Genomic DNA, 20,648 nt, shown 5'->3' with positions numbered 1-20,648 from the left:
TTCCTTATTTCCTTATTGCTCTTGTTCACTGATCAAAATCTTCTGTATCATCAGGAGTCTTCTGTCATAAAACTGTGAATTTTAGACTACAACAGTATTTTGGCAGAAGCAATAAGGCATCTGGGCCAGCCAAGGGGTTGAACCATCCAAGCAAGTTGATTGGGATTATTTTCAATGAGGAAAGAAATCAGCAGTCTCCTGAGGGAGCAAGGTATGGGCTAGATGAAAAAAAGATGGCACAAAATTAAATTCTTGGCCATGGACTGGCAAGGTTTAGAGGCAGGTTTGTTCTTCTGTGCTCCTTCCCTGGGGCAAACAGTGTGCCTGGGAGTTTGTCTGCTTTGGCTGGTGCTCGGAGATGGGAGCGTGCTCCAGAAAGATCTTTTGGGAGACAGTTCCTCATTCCTTGGATTTGCTGCTTTCCTGGCTGTGTTTTAGTGCTTAGACCATGCATGGCACTGGAAGATTAGGGGTCATACAGAAACTAAGGTGTCTGGCTCTGCACCGTGCTCTTGGGCTCCTCGCTAGGTCCCTGCTAGGTTGTGGGCAGCTCACTCCCCGTGGCATTGCAGCCTGCCAAGGCTCCCTGCCTGATAACTGGAGATATTCAGCTCCCCCACTGTTCCCCCACCCACATTCCCCAGCCTTCAGCCTGGCACCTGGGGGCTCATCCATAACCCACTGTCTGCAGGGAGCTGTCTCTGCTCACACTCCTGCTGCTGCTAGCTGGAGGCTTGCTCCCAAAACAGGATCCTCTTTCTGCTCCTGGGGGTTTGCACATCCCCTCGCCATGTTCAGCTCCTCCTCAGCAGGTGGCTCACGCTGTGCGGCATGTTTTGGTTTTACCTGCAGTTTCCTGCAGAACTGCCTTCTGCTCTGGGTAATGGGGGATCTGCCAATCAGCCTGGGCTCAGTCCCTTGCAGCCAAAGCTGCTGCCTTCTGTGTTTTCTTGTTCGCCTGAGGAGACAAACCCCAGCACGAAGCTAGCCTTGGAGGCCCAAATGTATTTAGGAGACCCAGCAGGGCAGGGAATGGCAAAGGATTTGAGAGTTTATTTTCCTCCTAACTTCAGTAACTCTTTCTGGCATCATGACTTACAAATAAGCATCAATAGCAGGTGCACTTGCTGCGGGTGAGGATTTGAGTCCTAAAGCTCAGCAGTTCCCTGCAGTGAAGCATTGCTGAGCAGCAAGGTGTGTGATAGAGCAGAATACATTTAAGACCGTAATAAGGCACTTTGTTGGCCTAGGATAACTGCCTTCTTCCCTCCTGCACTATCTGCAGTCAGCAGGGGCAAAGGCAGCTCTTCTCTCCCTGCTCTTGAGTTTGCCACCAGAAGTGTATCTTGATGAGGTGAGAAGGCAATGGTGAGATGCTGCTGCGAAGGCAATTTGGGGTCTCACAGGTGATAGGTGTCGGCCTCTGCTCCAACTTTGATACAGCCCTGTGCGACTTCCACTACTCCACAGCACACACACACCACCCTGGAAATATATTTTAACATATTGCATAAGAACACTGTTACTATATTTACTGTTCACTCTGGGTATGCACAAAGGATGTACACTATTGCTTTGCAGCATCCATAAGCTCTAGCGCAGAGCACAGCAGCATGTTACAGAACATGCTTTCCTGCTCTTGGGCTGGATTTTTTAACACCCATCTTCAGTTCGCTGAGCAAGGACTGCACAAAGAGGAGCAGCAGAGAGGCTGCTCGGCTCTCTCTGAATGCAGCATTGAGAAGCACCAAGAATCAGCACCTCGCTGCTGCTGCAAATGCCCAGGGTGGCTGAGCACCTCCCCACACCATGCTGCAGGGGTGTGATGGCTGGGGCTGGGGCTCACCGTCAGATCTGGTTTGTTAGTACTCCTCCCCCAACCAGCTACTCTAAATAATATTAATATTATTAATAATAAACAATTTCAGTTACATATCAGGAAAACATAAATTAGTCTGTAGAATAAAAGTAATTTATTCTGACTCACTGAAATATTAACTCATTTTTAAGACGGGGGTATAAGGGCTTTGATTTTTATCTCCAAACTTTTTGGGGGTTGGTTTGTTTTTGGTCTGTGCTGCTCTGATTTTCCTTCAGCTACTTCTGAATTCTCCTTTTCTGCCTCCCAATTTAATACCTAATTTTATTTCTCTATTTCTCCTAATGGGTTTTTCAGCTCTGCATTTCTTGTACATATTTTACTTCAGTTTTCTCTTTGCTTTCTCTTCTATTCTTTTGGACTACTTTGTTTTCTTTCCTCCCACATTCTTTACCTCTCAGTCCAAAAATCCACCAAACCATGTATGCTTGTTTAGAGCTAAGCATGTGATTAAGTACTTCCCTTAAGAACAACAGATTCGAATACTCATTTCCTGAAGGAGAATCACTGTGTGAAACAGCCATGAGCTGGCCCTGCTTCAGCCATGTTCCTGGGAATGCTGCTCTTCTCTCGTAGGCAGCTGGTGTATAAATAATCAATATCCCTTTAGCTGAGGCTGAGTGGTGGGGCCATAACAGCCTCTTGCCAGGTCCAACAGCCCAGTGAGGCACAGCATGGCCAGTTTAGAGGTTGTAACACACCAAGAAGCTGGTAACAACTTTACTGGCCATCAACAGCAACACTTTGCAGGGTCTTTTTTAGGCTGACAGAATATGGGAAATAGCTGATATATGGTAGTGTACTAAGTTTCTAGTCCTTTGTCCAAGGAACTATACACTAAGCTGCTGTAAACAGTGATTGATTCAACTGGGTTTGTTAATAAGATGAATGGGAAAGCAGAAACATATTAGCCAGAAAAAAAAGAAAGAAAGAAAAAAAAAAAGAAACCACTGTGCAGTGACCATATGGTCCCGAAATTTATTCTTAACATTCCTAAGTTATTAAGAACAATGCACATTTGTTTTTTTGAATGTTTATGGATGTTATTCCAGTGTAACCCCAGTTAAGCACAAGCCTAACTTTAAAGAGGACTTTCACTGACGTTGTCTGCGTTTGCTGTACATATGCACCAAGGACTCCAGAATTTCAATGGCAACTGCAGTAATGCAAGCACTTCCTTAGCACCTAAGCCCCAGATATAACCAGATTATAAGATTACCTTCCTTGCTCTGTATGTGCACAGCTGTGAATTTTCTCCCTGGAGCCACCTAGGGCAGCATGGACTCAAGATCCAGAGACTTGCAGTTCCACAGACTCCCACTGCTAACCAAGTGTACATTCTTTTTCCATTTAGGCTTTTGCACTGAAAACATCTACTCACAATTAATGTTTTGTTTTGGCAATGACCCATAGCATGCCCTCTGGCAGTACATAAAAACGGTAGTGGAAAAGCAAGAGACATTTGTTTGGGGATGTGTTTATGTCAGAGATTTAGGAAGGAGTTAAGATGTCAAAGAGACGCCACCGCTAACTATAATGGCTCGGCTGCTCTCAGCAATGCTCTGCAGAGCTAAAAATCCAGCAACACCTGGAAGTCTAGGCAAGAGGCTTACTGTGTGTACTTAGCTCCTTAGAGCATAGCAGCAATCACTGGGAAAACACAGAAGCTTAATAATTGAGACATTGACATTCGCATTTTCCATCTGTTCGGAACTGTCACACAGATCCTATTTCAGATCCTACCCGTGGTTAAAGCAGGAGGATATATGCGCACAGACTCGCAGAGAAGCAGATTCTCAGCTGAACATGTTCGGATCAGACATATATGCGAATGGCACGTAAGAGAGGGTGCAATTCTGTATATACTTTAACATTGCTGCTTTTGATGCCTTGCCAAGATGACAGACAAAGGCAGTGCAAGGAATGGCAAAACTGGCATCCAGGCTTTAGCTCACCATTGCTCATTTTCTGTGTTTCTCACGTGTTTGTCTCTGGTGGTGTTTCACAGCACTGCTGATCATGGCACAAGGCAACATTGGAGGGACAGCCCTGGTTTTCTGGTTAAAGCATCTCTTGTATGGCACTGGGCTTGGGTAAGAGTTCTTAAAATTAAAACTTGAAAAAGTAAAAGCCTCCTTGCAGGAGAGGAGGACATCTGCACCACCCAAATTCATGCATGGTGAGCTTGTGACCCTCAAACTCTGCTGGGAACTTTCCCACGGCATTGATACCTGTGATCTTTATTAACAGCATGATGTGGGGTTGATTATCAGCGGAACAGGTCAGCAGGCTGCTGGTCAGACTCCCCTGTTTCTATGGTGCCAAGAAAATGTCTGACAGGTTTAGATTATTTTGGAAACCATAGTATGCTGAGCTTTGTTAGCTGTCTTGGGAATAAGAGCTCTTGCTGCATTGTGAGGAATAGCTGTGTATGTACCCTTAGATCATATTGTGCACTTAACCTGGGATTACACAGAGGCAGGAATATCTGGTCTTTGATGGTCTGGCACTGCTTACAGCGAGAACAGAAAAGGAAAGAGTTTTGTGAAGATCTCACAGGGGAAAAGAAGAAAGTACCTCCTTGTCCTTGACTCTGTACAAGGAAAGGGAACACAAATCCCCAGCCATTAGCTCCTGTCACATTACAAAGCTCGGAGCTACAGCACTGGGTGAGGGCTCTGGCTGTGATGTACATCAGCATTGCCCCGGGAAGGGAGTGTCCTGTGGGGCGTCGCTCCTTTCTGCCATGTTCCTCACCTGTCGGTGCCCAGGTGCTTCACCTGCCTTCAGGTAATGAAGTCACAGGGCAGCAGGTGGGTGCAGGCAGGAGAAAGCAGGTCCCATGTTGTTGGGTGCTCTGTTGCCCCTCGCTCCTAGCAGCTGTGGTGGCTGACAGCACACCCTAGCCTTCCCTGCTGCATGCTACCTAATAGGGCTCTTAATTTTGCCACATGAGCATAGTTGTTAATTTAATTAAAAAAAAAAAAAAAAACTTTTAATTTTTTTTTCTCTTGCAACACAGCCAAGTGAAGGGATCTCAGTAGAGGTGGGGATAGTGGGGACAGGGTCAGCAGCCAGGGCAGGCATGGGAACATCCTCAGTGGGATTCCCTGCCTGGTTTTGGAGCATCGGTTGGTGGTGAGGACAGGGAGCACCTGGCAGGGAACTCACCTGCTGCTACCTGGGGGAAACAGCAGCCCTTAAAATGGCCATAAAGAGGGAAAAGCAATTGTAATTTGTGAAGGTGATAATAGATAACCATGTACCATTTAATACCTCTTCTAAGATATAATGGAGGATATCCCCTCTCCATGTATCTCAGAATTTATTCCATTTCTTTTATTGCTCAGATTCATTTTGAATTCAGTGCCAAAAGCACCTTGTCACCATGGAAGACTTTTAATACTTTGATTTGTCATGTCATCAACCCGCTTTGGAAATGAGCTTTATCTAAGAAGACAGAAGACTGATTTTTTGCCACACTTTTTTTTTTTTTTTTTTTCTTATAATATATATATATGTATATATATTAATAGAGGTAGAAGAAATAGAGGGAGCAAGGAACTGGAGCACTTCATTGGTTCCTGTGGCTTTGGAAAATCAGTTACCAAGAGGTGGTCCTTTTGGGGAGATTCAACTGATGCTCTGGTGTTCAATTAGACTTATTGGAAAGAAGATTAAGAGACAATTTAATCACAGTTTGTGAGTACCTACACAGGGAGAATATTTGATACAAGAGGGTTCTTTATTCTAACAGACAAAGACATTAAATTGCTGGAAGTTGAATTCAACAAAGATTAAATCAGAAATGAAATGATTTATATACATATATTTTTTTTTTAATGGCAAGGGCACTTCATCATTGGAACAAGTGATCAAAAGAGTCAGGAAAATCTGGCTTTAAATCAAGATGAGACAAACTCATATTCAGTATTCTCACCACTGCCTAGGTTTGGGGTTATGAAGTGTCCACCCAGGTGCTGTGTGCCCATGAAGCGCAGTAGGTCCTCTGGGGCTTTTTCCTCTTTGCTGAGTGATGTACCTGGGGACAATGCTGGTAACAAGGGGCCACATCCTGCCTGCGGTGCGCCTCGGCCTCCCAGCCGCAGCTGGCAGGCTGGGAGGTTTGATGCACATCATACAGAAATTGGATTATTTCAGGTTTGGCAGAATGATAACACTTTCTAGCACTGTAGATTAAAGGACTATCCTGGCCAAAAACACTGACTGTAAGGAAATTAAAAAGAAAGTGCCAAGCTATTTTAGTCAGGGTCTGAAATCCGAAAATACTTTCCAACACGAGCTATAAAAATATAAGACTCCTTTTCAAAGCAGTACAAGCCACCTCACACCACAAAACAACTGAGAGCCATAAATCTCCCAGAAGAGAACTTATTTTTCTCCTAATTTTCATGTTAGCTGCATTCCACTGTCTTCCCATTACCAGTTTTGGCATCTAGGTGTAGTCGTGATGTAAACATCAATATTTTAACGTCAAAGAAGAATACAAAATGAAATTGAATTCCAGCAAGTATAAGAGAAATGTAACAATGGCTTTCCTATTGAATCCTCTGCAGATTCCAGATAATGGATTATTCATAGACCTTCCGCTCATAAGAAGGTGCCCTTTATTCCTGGAATTTGAAGCATTTCTCTCTTAAATTGCGATTATTTTCTGATTCCATTACTAAGTTCAGTTTTGACACAGTGGAACAATTTCTTTATCTCTCTCTTAAAAGTCACTGCATTATACCGTGTAAATGAAAACAGCGACATTTTCCATGTGTATGTTTTTCCATATGTGTGATGTTTATTAAAAAAATCAAAGTGATATTTCATAGCCCAGCAAAACGTTGTGTGATGGGAAATGCAGTTGTACCTTGCAGGTGTTTCTAGCTGATATATAATCAGTGCTGCTTGGCCACGCACAGCAATGACTTTTAACAAACAGCGGAAGCATCTGTAACTCCAGCACCAGCTACCTATTTGAAAAGACTGCAGAGATGAAGAATATCTGTAATAGGTGTGAAATGGTAATTGATCCCAATTCACCTGGGAACACCAGCTCATGCCTGACTCCAGTGTGTACCTGACCATGCGTTCACCCAAAGTCAGGTGTGTACAAAACTTCCCGCTGATTGTGGCTTTTGTTATTGGGGATAAAAACATCAGCTCTGAGGGTTTTGATCTTTTTTTTTCAATACAGGGATCTATTTCAGCTTGGCTGTTCCTTGTGAAATTCAGCTGTGAAAACACCATGCAACTCAGAAGTCCCCTGCTAGCTGTTGAAATCTGTACTGTTATACAGAAGGTAGAATTTGTCTTTCACAGATCAAGAAGTTCCCTAATTACTCTACCCGACACGGTTCCCCACATTTATATAGATGTTTTATTTCTCTGGCGTTTTCTAGATATAAAACAAGGGTACAGATTGATTTCCCAGTTAGCACCATGCTAAAATCACCCTAACAGTCTTAATTTCTTTTAAAATGAGATTTTAAAACCTCTACTGCATTCAATTCAGCCTATTATTCTTTAAGAATAGTCCTGCATTAAGAGGGAAGTGACCCAATGTTCTCATAGGCTTTTCCCCTCTCTGAGTGGTATGATCTTTTGCCACTGATGTTCAGACTGGCTTTAGACAAACTGAACTCTGAAGGCTCCATTTTTTTTTTTATTATTAATTTTTTTAATGCCTACTAATTCAACAGGGTATTAGATGGCTTAATTAATATGGTAAAGCTTGATAGGTTCAGATGTTAGGCCCTCCAGAAGAGCTGGCTATGAGGCAGATAAAACCATAGTCCACCATTGGCAGTTCCTTTTTAATGAACTTCAGACCCTGATCACAGGCATGCAAAGAGATTTGGTTCCCTTATTGTTTGTCTCCAATGCTGCAACCCTCTGTGACGCTGATGACCTGTTAGTGCTGCTTTGAAGAAAAAGCACAACTAAAGCAACTTTAGCATTGAATAACTGCCTTTTTAATAATAGGGTTTACCAGAAACAGCTCACTTTGCAGGAGAACTGTAGCACAAGATAATTGACCTTAATACAGTTATGTGCCTTTGCCTTTGATTTGGGCCATAGAACTAAATTTGTGGTCAATTACAGAGCCTGCAAGAGTGAGCATGAAGGCATAATTAAAGGTTAGTAAGAGGTGGACACAAAAGGAGTAGCTCTGAAATTAAACTCCACTAATTCACTCTGGTTACAGGGACATAAACAAGCTCTCACCTCTGCAGAGTTCAAAAAGCCATCTGCACAGGTAGCCCCAGTTTTCCACTGCCGGAGATCTTCAGGGCAACAGAGACACAGCACGCCCATCTCACTAAATGGATGAAAGAATCTCTTTTAATATGACTAAGTTTTCTTTATGGTAGGAAATGCTTTCAGATAAAGAAAACTCCTTTCTGCATTTCCATTCATGGAGCTTGTAGTCAAGACATAGAAATCCAACCAAGGTCTTCATGAGGGTTCATAGTCTTTTTGATCCTCATATGTCACAGAAAAAAAATCTCCAGTGGTAGCACATCAGTGTACAGTCCTCTGAATAAGAAGGACGCACCACTTACATTTTAAATTAACGAAGTGAGATTTATGAGGACAGAGCTATATTTGATTTTATGCCATCCTATTCTCCCCAACACAGTTCCATCATGACCTTAGGTATGTCACCTTGCCTCCTCATTACTTGAATTCCCTACCTGTAAAATGGGAATAATATTGATATATTTCCAAGGAGTGCCACAAACCTCATTTGGTAATGTACCTTTGGAGATCATCATATGGAAGTTATTACACTCATTATGAAGTGTTGTAAAGAATCTTTCAAAAGAGGTTGCTTTTCAGGATTTTGTGATCAAAAATAACTTAATGAAACACAACAAAAAAAAAAAAAAAAAGGCAAGCTCTGGGTGTAACATTGGATGTTTCTCAAATGGCTCCATGTTTCTCAAATGGCTCCAGTCCATGAGGATAAATCGAGGCATGATGAGAATTCATGAGCCCACACCTGCCAGCAAAATACACAAGTACTGCATTCAGGAGAGATATATACCTGTTCTGGGATGATTGCTTGTTGCGATGAGAATACAGAGAAAGCAATAGACAACCCAAATGATTAAAGGCAAGAAGCAGAAGTCCACTATAAAAGCAGAAGCCCAGAATGTGTGTCAAAAGTGAATTATGAAAATAGCCTTGTACATCCATGGCAATTTCACAGAGCCATTCTGATAACAATGAACACGACAGCATGCAATAGGAATAACAATGCCTAGAATTATTTCAGCCAATATATTTTTTAAGGACCATCACTTTAGCTCTCTCTTTGCAACTGTAAATGGTAGCTGAATTAATGATAAATATGACTCAAGCAACAAAAGGCTCTGTGTTACACTCTATTATCTGCCTCCCTTCCTGCCTAGAAATAGCATGAAGATATTCCTTACAACTGAACAGCAGATGATCTTGTTCCTAGTGAACCATAGTTTGTTCAGAGAAACGAAGAGGCTGGGAAAGAACAAAAAGCCTCACAGGTCACTTGGTGACTGCCTGCAAGGTTGTAGGGATCTGTGTACTTTAATATTTCACTGTAAAGCAATTTCCCTGCTGGGGTCTCAGAGCACTTCACAAACATTAATGCTACGATTCACACATGGTTATTACCTTGCATGGGTAATTTCCAGGGCTGAGTTTTGCTGCTGTTATTAAGGCAGAGCAGTGCTGGGTGCCAAAGAAATAGGAGTCTTGCGTGACCACTGCGTGTCAGCAAGGGTAGGCACGATCAGCCCAAAGTGAGGCTGACAAAGCATGTGGCTGTGTAAAAGGAGAAACTGACTCTGGACAATTTCAATAGAAAGGGGAAAAGAAAAAAACACTTCTACCTGTAAGCTATGCCTCCATCAGACCAACGAATAGGAAGCACAGCAAGGGCAGTGAGAAGTAGCAGCCTCAGCATGGCAGGAGATATTCTGGGCATGGGTGATGACTATTTCCTGGACGCAGCTGTGAGTGGAAGGGGGACAGCAAAGGCTGCCCTAACACTTCCCTGGTGGGTGTGAATGGGTGTGCACAGCCCTCCCAGCTCCCCATCTGCTTACTAAACTAGCACCATGCAGGAACACAACTCTGTGCCTTGAGGCAGGCAGATACTCAGTGCCTCTAGCTGTTCTCAGACAGCTCTGTATTCCTCCTTCTCCTATGGCTTCATTACCAAAGTCCGTGCATGTCAAGTGGTATCACCCGGACAGCATTTTCCCTACGGGCTCTTTCCTAAAGAAATTTTGTCTTCACTAGTGCTTCTGCTCATCTTGGCTTTGGCAAGAGGCAAAGTTACACCCTGTCACTGCAGGTGCCTTCTCCTTCTTCCAGGTTTATGATAAGATCATGTATCTGTTTAAAAACAAAACAAAACAAAACAAAACAAAAAAACCTAACCAGGCAACCAAACAAGCCCCAAACCAGCTCATATTTAGGGGGGCAAAACTGCTGTGGGCATCATACAAGATGCCAATGGTAGAGATCATTTTTCTTTTACTTTGGCTGTACCCCTCTACCTGTATGTTTTGATTGGATTAGGACCCCTCACTCCACAGCAGAGCAATTTGTTGCTGTTCTGTTCAGATTCAATTTTACCCAATCTTATGGGGAACAATCCGCAGTCAGCGAGTGAGCAAGGGCATTACTTCACTTCTACCAGTCTGCTTTAAACAAATATTAGAGAGCAGTGCTCCCTTGGGTACCATTACAGCAAACAGCAATTTTCAAGCAAGCTCCAGAGTAGATTGCTCCTGAGATGTTCTGTATTTGTAGGATGTGCATTATGCATTTATGGCATTTGCGAGGAGGACAGCAATGGGGAAGCTCTTACTGACCTTATACAGGAACAACAGTGCACCAAGCTGATAAACCCCATAGTTTCCTCAGTGTCTGCAGGTTTGTGCCCGTTTCACACAACCTTATTCTTCATTTCTTTTCTGAGCACAGAACTAGAGCTGGGTCTGCTGATACAGACCCCTCTACATGAAGAAGGGAGCACGGTGCAGGGACAGAAGATGTTTGCTGCTTGTGTGTGTGTCCTTTCCTGTGACATATCTACTCCCAGAGCCCCCTGTCCTTCTGGGACAGACCCAGCATGGAGGGCAGCAGCATAGACTCACCCCAAGCAGCATTTCCTAAATAGACAGAAGAGCTGGCAGTCAGGAAAGATCACCCATGAAAGGAGTGAGCCAGAGCAAGAAAGGGCCAGGCTGGACAATTCCAGCCTGCTCCCAGCAGTGCTCAGCACCATTTGGTTCTCCTTCCCCCAAATTGCTTTGCTTCAGTTTCACTCCCCACATGTCTTTTTACTCATCTCCTCACATGACTCTTGCCATGGAAATCATGATTTCCATCAAACTTATTCCTTTCTACACATTTTCCCTCCCTCACGCTCCCAGGCCATTTGCCTCCATGGGTCCTGCAGGGGTGGCCAGTGTCTGTCTGTCCTGTTTGCTCCCTGAACAGCCACACTGGAGGGACACCTCTCAGTCAAACCTGCTGCAATACAGGCAAGGAAAATACAGGGATTACAGTCCTGCTCCCACCACTAAGCAATGGATAGTTATCTATTAGACTTTAGCTCACATCCTACATCAAGGATCTCCCCAGCAGAGCTCAAAGGCTCTATTAACAAATGTTTGGGTGAGGAGACCCTCACACAAGTTAAACAGGCTCCTTTTTATTAAACTGTGAAGCTGTGCAAAAACCCCTGATGTGTGCTTGTCGACACGGGTTTCTGGTCATGACCAGGAGAGAATTCCAAGCATTTCTGATTTATCTCTCCAGAATAAAAGCTCACAGAGTGACCAGATGTTCATTAGCTAGCAATCTTTGGTAATGTTGGGCTGGAACTCGGAGCTGGGCACATTGCATGGTCCAGTTCTTCCCCACAGCAGGGATGTACCAGGCAGCCCTGGTTTTTCTTGGCAGTCTGGGTTGCAGGGGGATTGGCGTGCAGGGAGCAGTGATTCCCTGTGTGTATAGCAAGGGAAACACAGAATTGGCGGGGTCTGCATACTGCCTAATACTGGATCAGACCAGCTAGTGAAAACAGAGTTGCTGTCTCAGATGTACTTCATTGGTATTCTGAAGGCAGCTGGGCTAGAGACTGCACGAAATTATTTTCAAACAAGAATTACAATTGGAAAGGCAAAAAGGGAGAGACAGAGAGAATTTTGGGGGCATTTGTCAGCTGAGAGCCTCAAGGTTGCATTCAAGCTGCCTTGTTGATGACAGAATAAACACAGGAAAACCTGAAACAAATGGTGCTTCAAGGATCAAAAAGACGAGATTCTGCCACAGATACTTAGCGTTAAAAAAGGTTTTCATTGTGAAAAGAGGGAGTGGAACCAATCTGAATCCATGATGAATGGAAAAACAAGACTCTCTTATGCTAAACACGGGCTGGCAAGGGAGTGCTGGTTGGGGTAAAACCTGCACATCCTTCTAAAGCCAGATTTATGCAACGGAGCAGCAACCCTTACATGTTGAAGCACCATTCCCCTTCATATCTGTTATTGTGCTGATAGACATGATGCTTAATTCTGCTAAATTTGTCAGTCTTGACCTGCAAGTCTGATCTTCGGGAAAATCTATTCATTGCTGAATAAATAATGCATGGGCAGTCATGCATTTTTCATGCTAAGACTCTTAAAGGCCACTGTAGTGATGCATGTAAATTCAGTTCCCACCCACCCCTCTCTGCACACTCAACTGCAAAATAATTATTAACATCTGACTTGCAGCACGGTGAGCTGCTGCACCATCCAGAGAATCTGCTGTTGCTTTGACATCGCTGCCTCCTCACCACCCTGATAAAGTCGAGGAGAGATAATACCAGGCAATAGCAAAGCAATCTGTCTCTTCCTTCCATCCATCCCATTTATTTATTTATTTATTTGTTTCTTTTTTTATAAGCCTCAACAAAAACACATGTGTATGAAGTGGAGCAGAATAAAAGGGACGGCTTGTGGATTTTATATTCTTCTGGAAGCACACTAATCCCTTCCAGAAAAGCAAAGCTGGTGCCTTTATTTGTAGCTGTTGGCTAATCTGTGTGTCAGGGAACTGAGTGGACGATATTGGGGCAGCTTTATCAGGCCAGGAACTGAAGGGCTGTAACTGAAGGAGGCAGAAGCAGTGCTGCTAAACAAGGGCTTAGAAAACAAAGCTAGAGAGCAAAGCTGGTGTGATGGAGGTTGGGAATGGGGATGGTAAAACCCTGCAGGTTAACTCCGTGCACATGGGCGCTGGCTGAGGATGAGCTCAGGACAAGAGCAGGGTCCTCCGTGGGGCATGGGGATGACGCAGGTTGGGGCAGCATTGAAATATAGGGCAGCTCTCAGAGGGTCAGCAAAAGGGTTGCTCCAGATAACACTGCTAATGTGGAAAGGATCAGGAAAATCCCCCGTGCCATCCAGTGTGCTGGATGAAATCCATCAGGCAACTCTGGTCCTCCTTTCGGGAAGGGGATGAGACAGAGAGCTTCCAGACTTCACTTAACTGAACCAAACTGCAGCTCCAACTATGCAGAGCCTTGCCAGACAGATCACTGAAGTAATAAATATGGAAAAGGCAAGCTACTGAAATGCATTTCAGTCTTTATCCCCTGGGAAAGAAACAGCACTTTTACTTAAGACTTCAGGATTTCCTGCAGCAGAATCAAATGGCCAGCAAGTACAAGGGATGTGCAGAAGACATCTTTTAGGGTGTAAGAAGTAAAAGGTTCACCTAGATTCTGAGCACCTGTCAGACCCATTCACAGGATCAAAGTGCCCATAGAGTTGCCACAATTGCATCTATACTTGAGTAATTTCCCCAATTAGAGCTTAAAGATGATGAATTTTGTATACACTTTCCTGTTTACACATTAACATTTTAGGCTGCTAACTCTGCAGTCTGGCAAAGAACTTTTTCGACCAAAAGGATGTTTCCATACACGCTCTGTGAGATTACTCATATGTGTAAAGTGCACGATTAAATGCTCTGCTGCCATTGGGACCTAGCTTTGTCATTATATGCTTAACTTGATGACATTTCAGACCTAAAATCTGATGTTAAATCAGGGTGAAGCAGACTGCAGAACTGTCTGCTTCAGTGCTTTTTGGGCTCTTCTCATGAAATATATGCGGCCATTCCACAGGTCAGAAGAGGTGAGCTTGCTTTTTCAGAAAGTCACAGCTGCTCTCAAGAGAAGGGCACAGGAAGGGCCATTTGCATGAACTGTATTGATTTTATCCCATGGTAGCAGAGAGAACAAACTGGGGAGGAAGGAGAAAAAAGAGAAGTGAAGACACATGCTGAGGTCTCAGTGGGAATGAAAGGAAGGACAACATGCCACTTGGAGGCATCCACTGCTCTTCTCTTGGGGGATTTCATGTGCCCATGAGAGCCTGGTCTTGTGTATTATCAGCAAAGTGAAGAAAAGGAGTCCATCCAGATGTAACCCAATGCTTACAGTAAAATAGCAGCCTGCATTGAAAGATTCTTGCTGAAGCCACTCACAACAGACTTACATATAAGCCTTTTACAAATTCTCCTGCCTGGGTTGAAGAAATGAAATACAGATGAGAGCTGACTGCAAAGACATCTGGAGAACTCGGAGAGAAACCTATCAGAGACAAATTATGGAAATGAAATACCCATCTTTACAGATCAATGCAGGGGAGTCCCTGGTGAGGAGCATATAGATCGTTTAAAAGACCTCTCATCCTGTTCACTAGGACTCAGCTCCAAAGTGCATTGGCTGATGTGGGGTGTTATTAAAAGTGTCGGCATCAGGGAATCAGTCCCCTGTACATTGTCCATGGACTTCTCTTGCCCATGTGAAGCTTTGGGCTGGTAAAAGATTTGCATTTAGATGAAGGTAAAACTGATCACAGTAAGGATGGAAAGGGAAGATGGCCACTTATTGATCCTGACAGCAAAGTCTTCTCCTCAGCAGTCTATTTTAATTGGCAGTGAAAATGATAAATTGTCTAATCTTCCTAGAAAATGGACCCCTCTCTGTGGTTTGAAATCCTGTGCTGTGTCACGCCTCATCCCGCACTCACACCACTGCTCTGATCACGTCCCCACCCTGCACTTGCAGCAGAGTTGTGCCGTGGTTTGTGCTGCGTTGTGCCCTGCAGTCCCAAGAAATGCTCCAGCACATCTTTTCATTCCCACCAGCACCTTTCTGCATGCAGAATTACACCTGGGGATGAAGGTCCCTCATCAAAACCAGCCCTTTGCCAATGTGCCAAAGCTCCCCTCTAGTCAAGACCTCTTCCCTGCATCCTCCGAGCCACCCTGCGAGGGGGAATTCAGGCTCATTTCAGGAAACCCACGGGTTGTCTGCTCCTGCATTCAGCACAGTTGTCAATCCTCGTAATGAAGAGGCTGAGGACAGAGGTGGAAAAGCTGTTAAATAAATCATAGTCATGCTCTGCATTTTTATAGGTGTTTTTCATGCCTCTCTTGCAGAATACCTCATGAAGGGAGGTAAATATCATTGTTCCCCCTTCACAAATGGCAAAACTGGAAGCCAGTGAGATCAAAGAGCTGACTCAAGGTCACCTATGAGCCTGTGGCAGAGAAAAGGCTGCAGCCCTCACCTGTTGTTGCCCAGTTTTACAGCCGAAGCAGTAAGCGATGCTACCTCTGCTGCAGGCTTGAAGAGCTGATCATTTAAAAGAAGGGCCAGATGTTATTTAAGGGGCATTGAATCGTTGCCATGCAGTCAGTTTGAAAGGGCAGCCCTGTCAGGATGTGACACGAGGGCTTGATGAAGCACCGCTGAAGCTTCCAGCAAAAGCCCTGCGGGCTGTGAGGATGCAGGCTGAGACCATAAATTGCAGAAGATTCCTTCTAGTTATCATGTGAATCTTGTCTCTGTGTGCATGAAGGATGTGCTTAGAGACAAACTCTCCTGTTAACACAGAGTATATAGGGACCATTATAGGATCCTCTGACAACAGAGGCATTTTTCTTCAGGTATAATCCCCTCTCCCTATGTCCTAACACCTTTCAGGTCTTGCCTTCCACCCTACGGATGCAAGTGGGATGCCAGCACCCCCGTATTCTTGTGAAAAAACTGCATGTCCTTCTGTCCTGGAGAACAACTGGCAGCAGGATGGAGGTATAAATGACCCTAGATACAGCCTGCTCTTTGGGCATTGAGGCAAAACTTGCGGGCATCCTGCTACTGCCCCCGCATAAGGAAAACGAGTCCCACTCTGCGTTTTGCCTGGACCAGCCTCAAAAAGCTGCACCCTGTTGCTAGGTTACCCGGCTGCCTCCTGCAAATCCCCACAGCTGCTGGTAACCTCGCATCAAATTGCAGCTCACACATTGGGCTATTTTTAGCCTTTTTGGGGACATGGGGGACAGACGGTTCTTATTCAAGGGCTAAGATCCTCCGGTCATTGGGTTGTTTGGTGTCTGTCTGAAAAAAGGTTGTAAACATGAGCTTGTGTTTCTGATTCCTTAAATAGGTAGAAGATATGCTGGACCATAATGAAATATCTGGCAGACTAATGAATACCTAATGACACCTTTTGTGCTATTTTGAATCCTTGATAATTTGTCTTGTGTCCCGCAAAAGCCAAAAAGGAGCTGGAAACAGCTTTCACAAAATGCACTGATGCATCGGAAAACCGGTGAAGGGCTGGCAAGTGTGGAATAAAAAGCTCTTGGCATTTACACAGATACAGGATCCTTACGTGTTGCTTAGATTCAGATGATCTCATCAAAAAGAAAGCAAGAAGATGGGTAGAAGAGTGAAAAATGGTTGCAGAGAAATGATTTTCCCCCAGAAAAAGGGCTGAAGTCCCTTGTCCTTAGACACCCGTGAGACCCAGCCCTGAGCAAGACAGGGTGGCTCCTGGACTGCTGCACAGAGCAGCCTTTGGGGGCTGCACTCTGCAGCAGATAGAATAGGAAATTTGTGAGCAAGCAGGATCTTATTCACTATCTTCTAGGTACAAAGAACCTATTTATACTGTTATTAATGCACAGGATTTTGTATTCTTCTTTGCTTTCTTTTCTTTCTTTCTTCTTTTTTTTTTTTTTTTTTCTCTTTTATTATTATTTTTCACAAATGGGGATACTGAGGCTTGCAGCAACTTACTAACAGCTGGCCAGCAACTGCCCACTGAGGGTTGGATCCCATCATGGTCCGTGCCACACCAAATTCAAAAGGACCTTCATGTATATATATGTCACTTCATTTCTTCTGTGTTGCTTCTAGGACTGGGGGCTTTCTGTATGGGCCAGGGATAGATTGCAAGAAAGAGTAGTTAGGCTTTTCTCTACCCCTTTTTCTGGGTAAGCAACCTACTGCAGCTCAGACCACTATCACTGCTGGATGCTGGATTACCGCCAAGGCAGGGGGTTGGAATTAGATGATATTTAAGGTCCCTTCTGACCCAAACCATCCTATGATTCTGTGATTACAGGAAAGGCTTTTGGTTCTGCTTTCAAGTCTTTGGAAAAAGAAGAAGGAAAAAGGCTTAAAAAGTGTCATCTTTAATCCTTTCTCCCTTCCCCTTGGTTAATTTGCATTAACCAAGGTCACCAGTTTGAAGGTGGATGGATGGAGAACACCAACCTCACCCTGACTGCAGATGAGCTGCCTGCCTGGGACCAAAGCCTCCCCAGGGATGCAGAGAGACTGAAATTGCCACTGAGAAACAGCCATCATCCAGGCAGCAAAATGATACCCACAGTTATTTCAGGTGTGAGACAGTGATGAAGGAGGGGAGGGGGAAGAAAAAATCCCCACTGCCTAGGACCCATTTGAACCTCACTCCAAGAGAACCCAATTCCCAGTACTGTCAGGAGAGACTCTGCTTTCAGTCAAAGATGGATTCCTCCTTCGATCAGAGCTGCCAATTACAGAAGGAATAAATACAATCCATAAAACTCCGCTCAGATCAGATCTCCTGCCCTCATTCCCTCTGTTCTCCTGCATATCAAGCAGCCACCCTGGGCTGAGACCTGGCACCTCCCCACGGCGCCAGCAGCAGACTCATTGTTGGCACTCGCAATCACGGGCTCAATCAGCGACAAGGAGATTATTTCTATTTTCTCAGCAGCTGTTTGAATGGAAATAATCCTGGAAGAGCCTAATGAATTAGCGTTACGAGAGTTATCTGAACTAATGAGAAGGAGTGGAAATGGGTTGTGAAAAAGGGGCTGTGTTTCAAGGAGATGCAGTGCCTTTATTGGCTCTCTTCTGCTTTGGATGTTCAAAGATCCATTTTCTTTTCCTACAGCAATTTATTTCCTGAGTGACTGAAGAACAGAAACAATTACAAACTGCACCAATTTCTTTTTCCCTCTCAGGTTTCTCATTTTCACTTACTGAGATGCCCAAACTGATGACTTTCCGTTCTCTCCTTCCCTTCCTCCTCCTGTAGGACCTGAATAATTAGAGACTAGCTAGAAACAAAAACAATTCAGAGTAGCAGAAGCCTTTTGAGCAAGGCAGGGTTAGGTATTGTGCCATGGCATGCCAGTAGAATTAAAATAAATTAAAAAAAAAAAAAAAGAAAAAAAAAAAAGAGAAGGGAAAGAAAAAAGAAAAACATATTTTCTAGTTCTACCGAGATCAAAGGAGCAACCCTTGAAATGTGATGGCTGGGAACTTCTGAGAGAGGAGGTTGTTAAACCAGTCTTGACTTCTGTCTCCTTTATCAGTGGGGAGACAGTGACATTGTTTGAACTAGATACCGACTTTTCCCTCACTGAGGTTATGTGATGATTTCTGAGCGCGTTTCCCAAGGCTAAGGGTTTCCTGTGAGACTTCAGGAAGGGGTTATGCTCACATTTAGCACAGGCCTTCACAAATGCAGCCACAGACCTGGGTTATTCCTGTGTTGCCTGTGTCCACTGGCCTTTGAGGGAGCAGCAGGTACAGCTGCAGACCTCACCCATCGGCTTGTGGTGAGCTCTGCACAATTACTGCCCATTTTCTTTGGTTCATTGGAAAAGGCTGGTGTGCACAGCTGAAGGTGGCAGCTGCTTTCACATCACCCAGCCGTGCTGGCATGCACTGTCAGTTGCAGCACCGAGATCAAAGTCAAACCTGGTGTGTGCACGTGCAAAGCTGCTGCTTTGCTTACTGCACCCTGCCTGGCACGCCCCGTTGAGCTTCCTTGCTCATTCACCTTCTCCACTGCTCATAACACAGCCTTTGCATCCCTGGAAGATGTATCCCTCCCTCCTGCTCAAGGTTTTCTCTCTCCATCACACAAATTATTTTTATAGCAAGATGCTTGCTTTTTATTTCTCTGCATGTTAACTCCAAGGAAACAGAGAAGGGATGATCTATTAAGATATTAAGTGAAAGGTTTGAGTATCTGGGGCCCTGGACCTGAACCACCTCACTGAGTGGTTGAGACTGACGTTGTGGACACGGGTCTGCTGGCACCAACTCTGAAGGCTGGAAAGGAAAGTGTCCCCACCATCTGCCACCTGGTCCTCACTGCCCTTTGGCTACGGCTGAGCTTCTGGTGTGGTCACTCCTTAATGACCCTCAATCATAACAAATTAAGCTAGCAGCAATCTACTATTTAAAGCACCTCAGCTCCCTTCACTGAAAAAAGCCAAAGAGCAACCAGATGAATGCTTAGCAGGCAGAGGTGAGTGCTTGGCTGTGATCTGCTGGCACAATAATAATTCTGGCACAGCTACAGCCAGAAGGTTAGGGACCTGTTGCTACCGCACCCCTCCTCCTGGATATCTTATTATTTGCAGTACGTACGTTTACTTGTTCTTTCCCCGCTGTTACTTCAGTCTACACTCAGCTTCTGTGCCTCACACTCTTAATTTCACTCATGGGTATCTCTCTGGATGTTCAGACCAAATTTTCTGTTTTCTAACATCTCTGAACCATGCCTATACTGTAGCCCCAGAATCCTGCTCTGTGCCGTGGTTGGTGGGAATCCTGAGGGCTGTACAGCTAAACATGAGCAAATACACTCGCAGGCTGGAGACCACAGTTAGTTTTGCTCAGCAGTAAATGGACTGTGTGACACAGCAACGCCCCCACCTCCCTGAGTTTCTGTAATTTGGGGAGGGAATTATAAAAGGAAAGGGGTCGGCAGAACAGTGCAAATGCTTTCTCTTTGCTCATCAAGCAGCACACCCCACTTTGTATATGTGCTGCGTCCTGGGATGCCACAGCCTCCCTGGTGTCCTGCCCCTTTGCCCACAAGACTTGGAAGGCATCCAGAGCTGATTCAATGATAAATTTTCTGGCATGGCAGAGACTGGTCGGTGGTGCAGAACTAATATGTTTGCTGCTATCCTCTTAACTTCAGTGCAGAGAGGAGTGTTGGGATGGGGAGAGGCATGACCTGAGCAGTGTGCTCTAAGTGCACAGAGCTGGTGCATGATCCCGTAGGTGTCATGGCCAAACAACATAAATATGAACATCCCCTGGTAGCTGGAAAGAGTGCAAAAGCTGAGGACCAGGTTTTCTCTAGGGCACTGGAATCTCTAAATGGTACCCCATCTGCCTTCTGACATAATGATAAATAAGTCTTTCTCTTTTGTCTGGATAACCATACATTCTAGGAAGGAAAAAATGTCACCCAATGGGATAGATACATATAGAAAAGGACTTGGCAAGGCCTCTTTTGAATACTTGTTCTCTGGTTCAGCTTTACTTCACTGAGAAAGTGAAGTTTTATACTCCAAAAAATGTAAAAATAATACAGAAAAATCAGAAAGTAGCCTAAAT

The 20,648-nt window shown here is 44.4% G+C and overlaps 1 long non-coding RNA gene across 1 annotated transcript in view; it reads right to left on the bottom strand.

The window, feature by feature from the left end:
• LOC311444366 overlaps positions 1–20,648 on the bottom strand; it is a 97,352-nt gene that overhangs the window by 7,745 nt on the left and 68,959 nt on the right. Inside the window, exon 2 of the long non-coding RNA XR_014697849.1 lies at positions 8,117–8,210. This is a non-coding gene — a long non-coding RNA (uncharacterized lncRNA). The remainder of the gene's footprint in view (positions 1–8,116; positions 8,211–20,648) is intronic.

This window comes from Aythya ferina (assembly GCF_964211825.1).
Source record: "Aythya ferina genome assembly, chromosome: 14".
Lineage (NCBI taxonomy): Eukaryota > Metazoa > Chordata > Aves > Anseriformes > Anatidae > Aythya > Aythya ferina.
The sequence above is the reverse complement of the archived record's forward strand: the minus strand, read 5'-3'. Positions and strand labels throughout refer to the sequence as shown.